Here is an 11,350-nt window from a genome sequence, read left to right on the forward strand (position 1 = left end):
ACTTACCTCATTCATTTTTAACACGCTGCCCCTTGCTTTGCCTCTGTGTATTTGTCAGTCTCAAAATTAAGCTCATGGTTTCTTTGGAGTGAAACATACCATGAGCCTCGGTTTGGACAAACCAAATCTTGGCTTGTTTCCCAGCAGTGTTGCAGGAGCAGAGGAAGATCAAAGTTATTTCACCGCCAAGCGCTAACTCAGACCTTCTTGCCACCCTGGGCTCCTTTGCGAGGAAGGGCAGGATATAAATTTAATAAATGAATAAATGCAGCAACTTTGCTGCAGGTAGATATCATGGCCTTGCCAGACCATAGAGCTATATAACACTTCTTATTGTTTGTCCTTTTTAGGCCTAATAAAAGATGCAAAGAGGAGATTCATATTAGCTTTGAATCTCTAACTCTTAACAGCTAAAGCAATTCACAACACTCAAAATGTCTCTGCCACTTGTGGCTAAATGACATTGAATTTCTTGCTGCGTTAGTGGTTTTGCAAAGGCCATTCCCTTTAGGCAAGCCTTTGCCAGCTGATGCTTTCCAGATATTTTGGACGACAACTCCCATCAGCCCCAGCCAACATGGCCATGATAGCTGGGGCTAATGGCAGTTGCCCTCCAGATGCTTTGCAATATCCCAGGTTGGTGATGCTTAATGTTCTAGAAAGGATACCTTTCTGGTATGTGTTCCATTTAATTGCATATACTTTGTTGTCCTCCCAACATCTGCAAAATCCTGACCATGACATCACTTAGTTGTGTATGGCACTAAATACCCACGTCTTTGCAAACATGGACCTTGATTTGAATGTGTGTGGAGTGCTGCTCTTTAGACAGGCATGGTATATACAAACAAAAAGTTGTGCATGACAATCCCGCAGATTTTGAATATTGTTTTGTCCATTATGATGGAGAACTGGACTGATTTTTATTTTTAAAAAGGCTTCCAAAACTCAGAATAGATCCCTGCATATGAACAGGGTGGTATGCATATTCTGCTGTTGCAGTACACAAGTGCAGAAATTAACACTGGGCACTTTGAGTTTCCTGGACTGCAAAGGTTTAATGGGCGTGTGTGTAAATGGAGAGATGGGGTGGAAGGCAGAGAACAATTTCTAATTGTTTGGTGATGTTGCTGCAACTGCAAAATATACTTAGAGCTGTTGCATGATCAAAAAAAAATCTTACCGGAGTTGTAGTAGATTCAGTTTGCATATAAAGGAAGAAAAAAGCTATAGAAAAAAATCACACTTTGTTTTTAGAGAGTGCATGGAAGAACCATTCATTACCTTCTGTGCTGGAGCGGAAGGAGGATCCTTTTTTCTTAAGACGATGCTTGCTATTTGCAGTTTTTAGAAATGCTGCTCTTTTTTAAAAAAAAATACCCGTTTATCAAATACACTTTTTGGTCACTCAGAAGGTTTTTTAATCTGTGAATCATAACTGAGCAAAGAGTGCAACCTTATAAATTATAGAAAAAGCCCCCACAAATAAAATTTGTACTTGTTAACACAGAGATAGCCCTGCATATGCCGCATGCTGGCTCTTTTGCAATGAAATTGCTGCAGAGATCTTTTTTAATTATTCGTAGCCAGACTTGCGGGTGAAACCTCCACTGCAGGGTAGTTGCCAAGGTTGCTGGAAAGGAAGTGGCAGGTAAGACATGTGAAATAGGTCCCGTGAAGTGAGACTGGGGGATATATCGGTGGCCATGGCTCACAAGTACACGGAGGTTTTTTTGGATCTAAAGCAAAAGAGACTTTAATCTTCTGCTCCTTGTAGCCTCTTCTAGACTTGCTTTGTATTGCTGCTGGTAGCAGATGTTCTAGCTTATTTGTGGTTTTTCAGAATTCAATTTGAACATCAAATGGAGCACTTAGCCGTAGAGTGGGTTGTGTGTCTAAAGCAAACCAGGCTGACTTTCCCTCCTCCCCATCCACCTATGCTGGCCTCAACCAGGGGTGGGGATCAGGGTGACCTCATAAGATAAAGTTGGTTTTTCTTAAGTAGTGTGTTCCCTTTAACAGAGAAATGCATTTTCCTTTAGGCCATTTTTTCAAAAGCATCTGACTGTACATTATAAAAACAAGTATTTCCATTTAGCTCAGTCATCCTTTGGAATCATAGCTTGCTCATACTTGTTCATACTTGTAGTGTGTGAGAGCAAAGAGCTGTAACTTGGTGGTGGAGCAAACATTTTGCTTGCAAAAGGGTGTCAGGCTCAACACTTGGCATCTCCAGATAGGGCTTCTCTCTGAAACCATGAAGAACCACTTTCTGGGGAGACCTCAGATTTGCTGTGCATCCGCTTTATTTTTTACTAGAGCCCCAACATCCACCAGCTAGGGTACCAACCAGTGCAAATGGCATTCACATAGAACTAAATAATTCTGAGGCTTCCACAGATAGCCCCATTCCTGATGATCCCCACCCCAGCTTTTTATGTAAGTTGTGTATGTGTGCTTATGTTTGTGGAATGGAGTCATTTTGTTACCTTTTTAAAGCAGGTGTCCTTAGGATCAATGTCTGTGCCTGAGGACTGGATAGGCCAGAGTAACACCAATTTTAAAATAGGTATTAGAGGGAAATCTGATAAATTTCAAGCCAGTTAGCTTGATGTTTTTCTGGGGGAAGTGGTGGAAAGCATGGCTAAAGATGGAATTGCCAAGCATACAAAAGAACAAGTCTTTGCTGAAGCATGGCTTCCGCAGCACTGCCTCGCTAACCTTTTTGTTCTTTGAGAGTGTCCAAAAGCATATAAATAGAAGTGATCCAGTCAATATTGCATACTTACAGTTTCAAAAAGCATTTGATAAAGTACCTCAAAGACTACTGAGTAAGTTTAGCAGCCAAGGTGTAAGAGGAAGAAGTCCTCTTACGATCAATAACTCTTTAAGCAACAGGAAGCAGAGGGTAGGAATAAATGGACAGTTCTCCCATGGAGGCATGTAGAAAATGGAGAACCTTATCCAAGGATTTATATTGGGACACTTGTTCCTAAATGATCTCAAATTAGGGGTGGGCAGTGAGCTAAGACAGGTTTGCTGCCAGTACCAATTGTTAATGGTGGGTAAAACAAAAATGGAATTGTGAAAAGTTCCAAAAGGATCTATTTGGAGCTGGGTGAAAAGGCAGTAAAATGGCAAATGCAATTTATTGTAAACAAGCAGAAAGTGATACACATCGAGGTTAAAAAATATATCTTAGTTTTACTTGAACCACATAGGCTCTGGTGGTGATTGACCAGGGACAAGACCTTGGGGTTATAGTAGATGATTTAAAAACGATGTTGACAGAGTACCTGTGGAAATGTTAAATTCCATGTTAAGTTTAATTAGGAAAGGAATTGAAAATAACACTACCAATAACCTAATGCTGTTGTAAAAAAAACTATGTTGTGACCACACTTTGAATACTGCATAAAGTTCTTGTTGCCTCACCTGAAAAAGGTATTGTGGAGCTGGAAAAGATTCAGAAAAGGGCAACCCAAATGATCATATTTACATATTTACTGCATTTATGTTTCCAAGGTGACATACATATTTCCATTGTACCCTCACAACAACCCTCCGGTTAGGCTGAGAGTGAATGACTGGCCCAAGGTGACCCAGTGAGCCACATGGCTGAGGATTCAAACCCTGGTCTCCCAGGTCCTAGTCCAACACCCTAACCACCACGCCACACTGGCTCTCAAAGCTAGTGCCCAACATTCTACCGTGTTCTGTGACAGGCAATAGACACTTGCCTTATGCCAAGTCAGACGATTGGTCCATGTAGCCCAATGTGGTTCACACTGACTGCACACTGCAGGGTTAGGATTCCATTAGCACTTTAGGGTTTCCAACAGGATGCATTCCCAGTCCCACCTGGAGAAACTGGGGGTTGAACCTTGGACTGTTTGCATGCAGAGCATGTGCTCTGCCAACTGAGCTACATCAGTGAAGATTCATATAAAAACCTTTTGAACGGCCGGTTTTTTATATTGCAAACACGGCAAAGCAAAATCACTTGGTAGTTCTTGCAACTTCAGTGTATTCATCGTGAACTAACTTCTTTAAAGAGCCAGATTCATTTTTCAGCTTTTGCCTGTCATCAGATCTAGATTCTTGCTTAGCAAAGCCATGGTTTGGACTTGCATATATTGATTCAAACAAGTTTTATGCTCTCTCTTTTTGTTTGAGTCCCACAACTGTGTTCTGTATCTCTGCAGACCTTTCTGTGGTCGAGATGGAGAGCCTGTGACTTTCTAGGTGGACTACAGCCCCCCTCATTCCTGCCACAGGCCATACTGGTTGGGAGATAGGCTCCAACAGCATGGAAGCACAAGCTCTTACTCCCTCTTCTAGAGCTTTTAGTCAGGGAGAAGACAACCTTGCCCCTCTCCTCAGGTAAAGAAAGCAGGATTCACTGAGTGTGTTCTGACAATCTCAGTATACTCCATTCTGCTGGGGATTCCTCTGACCACCGCCGCAGATTAACTGAGAATGTTATCTCGAGTCGCTGCTTGGTTATGAAAATCATGGCTGGGAATGGTGCAGATGCTGATAAAATCTTACCCTGTGCAGAGCTAACTCTGGATGCTTCTACAGCTTTAAATCAGGGTGAGATTGACGCTCACCTCTTGTCTCTCTAGGGTGGGAAGTACCTAAGTTCACATGTTCTAGGATGCGAAACCTTTGGTCTTTCAGGACTCTCTAACTCCCATCAGCCCCAGTCAGCTTGGTCAAAGGTCAAGGATGATAGCTGTAGCCTAACTACAGCCAAACAGCTGCAGTTTCCCCATCCTTGCCCAAAGAAGTGACGTGAGTGGTTGCCTTTTCACTTCTCTTCCACTAGTTGTGCTTGCAGCAGCTACAATGAACTCAACTGCAGCGACTTGCTTTAGTCCTTGGCGCCCCTCCAGACTGGTGCTTGCTTTTTTGAAGGCGTATTCTGCAACAACTCACTGATACAAGAATACTGTGTTAGTAGCGGATTTGGATGGGACGTGGGTGGTGCTGTGGTCTAAACCACTGAGCCTCTTGGGCTTGCTGATCAGAAGGTCGGCAGTTCGAATCCCCGCGACAGGGTGAGCTCCCGTTTCACTGTCCCAGCTCCTGCCCACCTAGTAGTTCGAAAGTACACCAAAAAAAGTGCAAGTAGATAAATAGGTTGCACTCCAGTGGGAAGGTAAACAGCGTTTTCGTGTGCTGCTCTTGTTTTGCCAGAAGCGGCTTAGTCATGCTGGCCACATGACCCGGAAAAACTGCGGACAAACGCTGGCTCCCTTGGCCAGTAAAGCGAGATGAGTGCACAACCCCAGAGTCATCTGCGACTGGACTTAACTGTCAGGGGTCCTTTACCTTTACCTTTTTAGCAGATTTGGACTGGACAGTCCATCCATACTTCCTTAGTTCTTCTGTGATGCTTCCATGGGCAGCTCCCCCTCCCAATCAAAGAAATAAATAAAAATACTTAGCTAACTGACCAATTGTATCACAGATCTCGGTTCTGCCCCCGCCCCCAACATAAAGCCTGCCCTGCTAATATTAATCCTGGCTATGCCTATGGATGCTTCCCCAATATTATTCCATTGTTATCTGCAGGGGGTGCTCTTGTGTAAGAAAAACAAAGAAGGTAGGGCAATAGACGCTCCATTGGAACATTTGTGGTATGAAAAGTTACGGGAATTCAATAGAAAGCTGTGGACCTGCACTGATTGGAAAGGAAACGGTATGGCTGTCCTAAAATTCTGCAGGTGCAACAGTATTGCTGCTTCGTGCCACTGCTCTCGTTTGCCCCAGCTTGTATACACTAGTGGAGCAGAAGCACTTTGCAGGCATTTTGCTAGAAGCGCTGTGTGGCTTGGCAAGGCCACCATGTTGTCAGGTGGTTCTGCCACCTCCCAGCTCAGCCACCTGCTCTGCAACCTGCCCATCACACTGAATTTCCTGACAAACAGGCAAACCTTCAAGCTTCTCCCACCCGCCATCCTTTTGCAAAGTTGTTGGCTGGTTCCCTTTGGTTTAAAGCCCTGATGAACCTAAATAATAATGCATGGTTTGATGGACTTCTATCAGGAATGGGAAACATTTTTCAGCCCAAGAGCTGCAAACCATCTGGTAGCTGCGTTAAAGTGGAGGGCAGAATCAGAAGCAAAAGTGGGCAGAGCAATGGATCTGACCCTTGGGCAATGGACCTTTGTCCAGTATTCCAGCCATGGGATAAAACAATTATTGTGGTGGTTGTGGGCAACTGCCTGTCTCGAGAGGCAATGGAGTGTGCCTCCGGGGGGTGAAGTCAAAGCGCTGCATTAGCAGCACCAAAGTGACCTTTCTGGAGCGGAAGCCTGAGCAGTGTGTGTGGAGGTCCTGGGCTGCCCAGAGGACAACACTACCTCCTTGGCCTTGCTGATGTGGCCCAAAGGAAAGCAGAGCAATATGTTTGGCACCAGCTTGGCTTTAGGAGTTGCTGGAAGGAACTCTTAAGGTGCCATCCAGCTGTTTTAGGATGTTCACTCTGGATTTGTGTAGGGTAAACTCCCTAGCCTTTTCTCTCTCTCTCCCCTCCCAATATATTCTGCAAGGCAGCAGAGGTTTAGGATCAGAGTTTTCGTAGGTGGGCTACCTTCCCAGGTTGATGAGCCCCATCTGCCCCTCACTTGAAGGAGCGTCTCCACCCCCATTATTCTGTCTGGACACTGAGGTCCAGGGCCGAGGGCCTTCTGGTGGTTCCCTCACTGCGAGAAGCCAAGTTACAGGGAACCAGGCAGAGGGCCTTCTCAGTAGTGGCACCCTCCCTGTGAAATGCCCTCCCACCAGATGTCGAAGAGAAGAACAACTACCAGACTTTTAGAAGACATCTGAAGGCAGCCCTGTTTAGGGAAGTTTTTAATGTTTAACAGATCACTGTATTTTAATACTTTGTTGGAAGCCGCCCAGGGTGGGTGGGGAGACCCAGCCAGATGGGCGGGGTATAAGTCATCATCATCATCATCACTTCCCTCTACAGCATGTGCAATAACCACTTCCTTGACTGTTGGACCCACTGTTGGTCTTGTCTGCTCAATCCGCCAGTGCCTGTCTCTGCTTGCAGGGGAAGTCCCAAACTCACCGAGGATTTCATAGAATCATAGAATCATAGAGTTGGAAGAGACCACAAGGGCCATCGAGTCCAACCCCCTGCCAAGCAGGAAACACCATCAGAGCACTCCTGACATATGGTTGTCAAGGCTCTGCTTAAAGACCTCCAAAGAAGGAGACTCCACCACACTCCTTGGCAGCAAATTCCACTGTCGAACAGCTCTTACTGTCAGGAAGTTCTTCCTAATGTTTAGGTGGAATCTTCTTTCTTGTAGTTTGGATCCATTGCTCCGTGTCTGCTTCTCTGGAGCAGCAGAAAACAACCTTTCTCCCTCCTCTATGTGACATCCTTTTATATATTTGAACATGGCTATCATATCACCCCTTAACCTCCTCTTCTCCAGGCTAAACATGCCCAGCTCCCTTAGCCGTTCCTCATAAGGCATCGTTTCCAGGCCTTTGACCATTTTGGTTGCCCTCCTCTGGACACGTTCCAGTTTGTCAGTGTCCTTCTTGAACTGTGGCGCCCACCAGCTCCCCTTTGAGACCCACCAGCTCCCCTCACCTGGTTTAGCCAGCCAGTCGAAGCTGTTTCTTGGGATGTGGCCATTGTCACATGCTGACAGCTTTTCGGAGCCACAGGTGAGAGCTGAGTGCAGGGTGGGGAGCAAAGGCAGACAAACTACCCCAGAGGTACTACCCCTCCCCTAACACCCCATACGCAACAAGAGGTTTATATTGGAACTTTCCAAAGTGTGTGCCGCACGAATGCTCCCTGCGCTGGAAAGGGGTTAGTTTAACCTCCGGTTTGCTAGGAAAACTGAATTACTGCATCGTGAAATGATGCGTGTGTAAAAAGTGTGTCACCAACAAGAAAAGTCTGGAAAGCTCTGGTTTATATACGCACGTCTTTCCTCCAAAGAAACAAGAGGCATTATTGCAGTTGCAAGGACACATTCCAACCAAGAATGGGGACTGAGGAGGAGGTGTTGCCTAGAGCAAGTCCCAAGGGCCATATAGAGAAGCCTGGAGGGCCACATTTGGCCCTGGGCCCTGAGGTTCCCCGGTCTGTTTCCTGCAACATTCCCAAACATTTGCAGGCTAGATGACAGCTGCAAGAGTTCTGATGATGGCGGTTCTGTTGCTAAATTGGGACCAGGCTGCAGTCATTTCTTGTCCACAGTACAGTGGTACCTCAGGTTACAGACGCTTCAGGTTACAGACTCCGCTAACCCAGAAATAGTACCTCAGGTTAAGAACTTTGCTTCAGGATGAGAACAGAAATCGAGCGGTGGTGGCACGGCGGCAGTGGGAAGCCCCATTAGCTAAAGTGGTACCTCAGGTTAAGAACAGTTTCAGGTTAAGAATGGACCTCCAGAACGAATTCAGTTCGTAATCTGAGGTACCACTAGCTGCTACAAGGCAGAAGAAAGCTGTACAGCTTTGGAAGGCTTGTGGCCTCCGCTTATGATAATTGTGGGTTCAGTATCTTGAGGCAAGAGGTTACAAGGGTTTATTAAGCAGAAGTTAGCTTCTGCTTAATAGAGCCCTCTCAGCCAGTCTGCTAGAGCCCTCTCAGCCAGTCAGGCTCTATAGCCTGCTAGCACCATTCTCCAGGGAACATCTCTAAACTCTCATTCCAATGTTTCCTGCAAGGAAATGTCTCTAAATCACTACAGTGGTGACACACATTTACAACTCACTTCTTCAAGATAGTATCCATGATGTTCACTTGAGGCCTCCAATGCAGGCATAGAAAAATCTCAGGCTCTGCACATGAATGCACTCCAGCTGCTGGCTTGTGAAACCATGTATATATGATGTATTTATATTCCACATAAATACTGCATTTTGATGGATCTGCTCTCCCCAAGCCAGCATCAATCCAATTTGAAAATGTAAGCCCCCTCTCTCTGTGCATTCCACGTTCTCTGTGCACTCAGAATTTTCAAGAGAAAGAAGAAAATACAGCCATTTTGTAAGTTTAGGGAGTGCTTTAAAAGAGTGAAGGATAACTTAGGATGGATATTTTTACAGAACACTTGAAGTTTTCTCTTTATTTTGCTGCAAGCAAGCAAACATGCTTCTTTATTCTGAAACTGAAAAGCAAAGGAAAATCGAGAGGGTAGAATCTTACTCTAGTCCACAATGTAAAGTTCTAATATTTAATTCGTCAAGTGTTATGTTGCTACACAGATTGACTTTTCCCACGGTCACCAAAGTCATTATACAGGCTGCTTGCGATAATACAAAATCCATCCTCTGGCAGCGAAAGTCTTCAGTGAGTAAACACTTGGGGTTTCTTCTAGATGAGACTTTTGCTGTGTACTCACCCTGCCTTATTTGCCGAATTTTTCAGAGGATCCTGCTCTTAATTTGCTCCTGCTCTTAAAGCAAATGGCTGTTCCTTAAATGGAGGCTGCCTTATCATGTCACAAATGAAAAAGACAATTTCCCCAGAAAAATCCTGTGTGGGAGGAGGAAGCACCCATCCCCCACCTCGCTACAGATCTGCTTATCAACAGATACGGTCTGTTGATAAGCTACCAATCTGCTTATCAGTATATTTACTCTAACTTGGGGTACAACCCAAAGGAAGGCTCCTTATGCAAACAGTTGCATTGAAAGGATGTGGCTTCATTGGGACTGTACTTAACCCACTACAGAAGTATAATTCCCAGTTCCTTTAACAAACTACAGTCCCCAGAATTCTTTGGGGAAAGCCACACGCTTTAACTCTATGGGGTGTGTGTACTCAGCCATGTCTTATTCAGAGCGCTCATCTTGATTGTAAGCACAACGTGTGCTTCCAAAGCCAACCAGCAGAGGGACCCCTTACTTTACTACAATTTTTTAAATTTTATTTTACAGACAACCTTTAAAGAAATATAAAAATGTAGCCCTGTTGGCTGGGAAGAAAGCAGTATCTCCCCACTTTAAACAGTCACGGCTTCCCTCAAAGCTTCCTGGGAACTGTAGTTTGTGAAGAGCAGTGAGAGTTGTCAGGAGACCCCGATTTTCCTTACATAGGGCTGCCATACGTCTGGAAATTCCCAGCCTGGGAAAATGGCATTCGGCCAGAATTTTTGCAAATCAACCAACCTCTTTTGTGTCTGGATTTTCACTTTTGGAAATATGGCAACCCTACCTCACAGAGCTACAATTTCCAGAGTCCCCCTGGGAAGAGGATTGTTGAACCACTATTGAGAATTGTAGCTCTGCGAGAGAAATAGGCATTTCCTGACAACTCTCAGCACCCTTAAGGTAAAGGTGAAGGGACCCCTGACTATTAGGTCCAGTCGTGACCGACTCTGGGGTTGCAGCGCTCATCTCGCTTTTTGGCCGAGGGAGGCGGCGTACAGCTTCCGGGTCATGTGGCCAGCATGACTAAGCCGCTTCTGGCGAACCAGAGCAGCGCACAGAAACGCCGTTTACCTTCCCGCCAGAGCGGTACCTATTTATCTACTTGCACTTTGACATGCTTTTGAACTTAACAACCTGCAATTCCCATTATGCTTTTGAGGAAGCCGTGATTGTTTAAAGTGGGTCAATAGTGCTTTAAAGGTATGGTGGTAATAATAATAATAATAATAATAATAATAATAATAATAATAATAATAATAATAATAATAAAATGGAACGTATACTGCCCTATACTCACAGGTCTCAGGGCGGTTCACAAGATAAAATTACAATATAATACATAATCAAAATAAAAACAAAAAACCCCAATAACCCCCCCCCCAACCCACATATTTTAAAAGGTCATTGGATGTCAATCAGCCAAAGGCCTGGTTAAAGAAGAATGTTTTGCTTTACAGATATATACTTTTAAATTAAATTTTCTGTTTTACAATTTAGAATATTCATTTAAACAACCTTAAAATATCAAAAACTTCCCTTTTTCTCTTTCCATGGTTCACTTTGCATATCATAGATCCCTGCATATTTTATATAAACTAAACCATTCAGTATTCCATTATTACACCCATCAAAAAATATTTACACTGTTGAATTTATCTGAATGCTGCCAATGTTTTCAAGTGTACACAATTTCCCCCCATATATTCGATAAACATTTTCCAGTCTTCTTTAAACGTATGTTCTTCTCGTTCTCTTATTCTGGGTGTTAGGTCCGCAACCTGCCTGGTTTTTGCCTGGTGCCTAAAGGTGCCTAATGAAGTTCAAATGGGTTTGAAGACTTCCAAAATCTGCACCAGAACAGTACTTTCACATGCCGTCCAAACCTGGATGTCCTGATTTAATCGGGACAGTGGAGGGGTATGCTTTCATC

This window comes from Podarcis raffonei, chromosome 8 (genome assembly GCF_027172205.1).
Source record: "Podarcis raffonei isolate rPodRaf1 chromosome 8, rPodRaf1.pri, whole genome shotgun sequence".
Classification (NCBI taxonomy): Eukaryota; Metazoa; Chordata; class Lepidosauria; order Squamata; family Lacertidae; genus Podarcis; species Podarcis raffonei.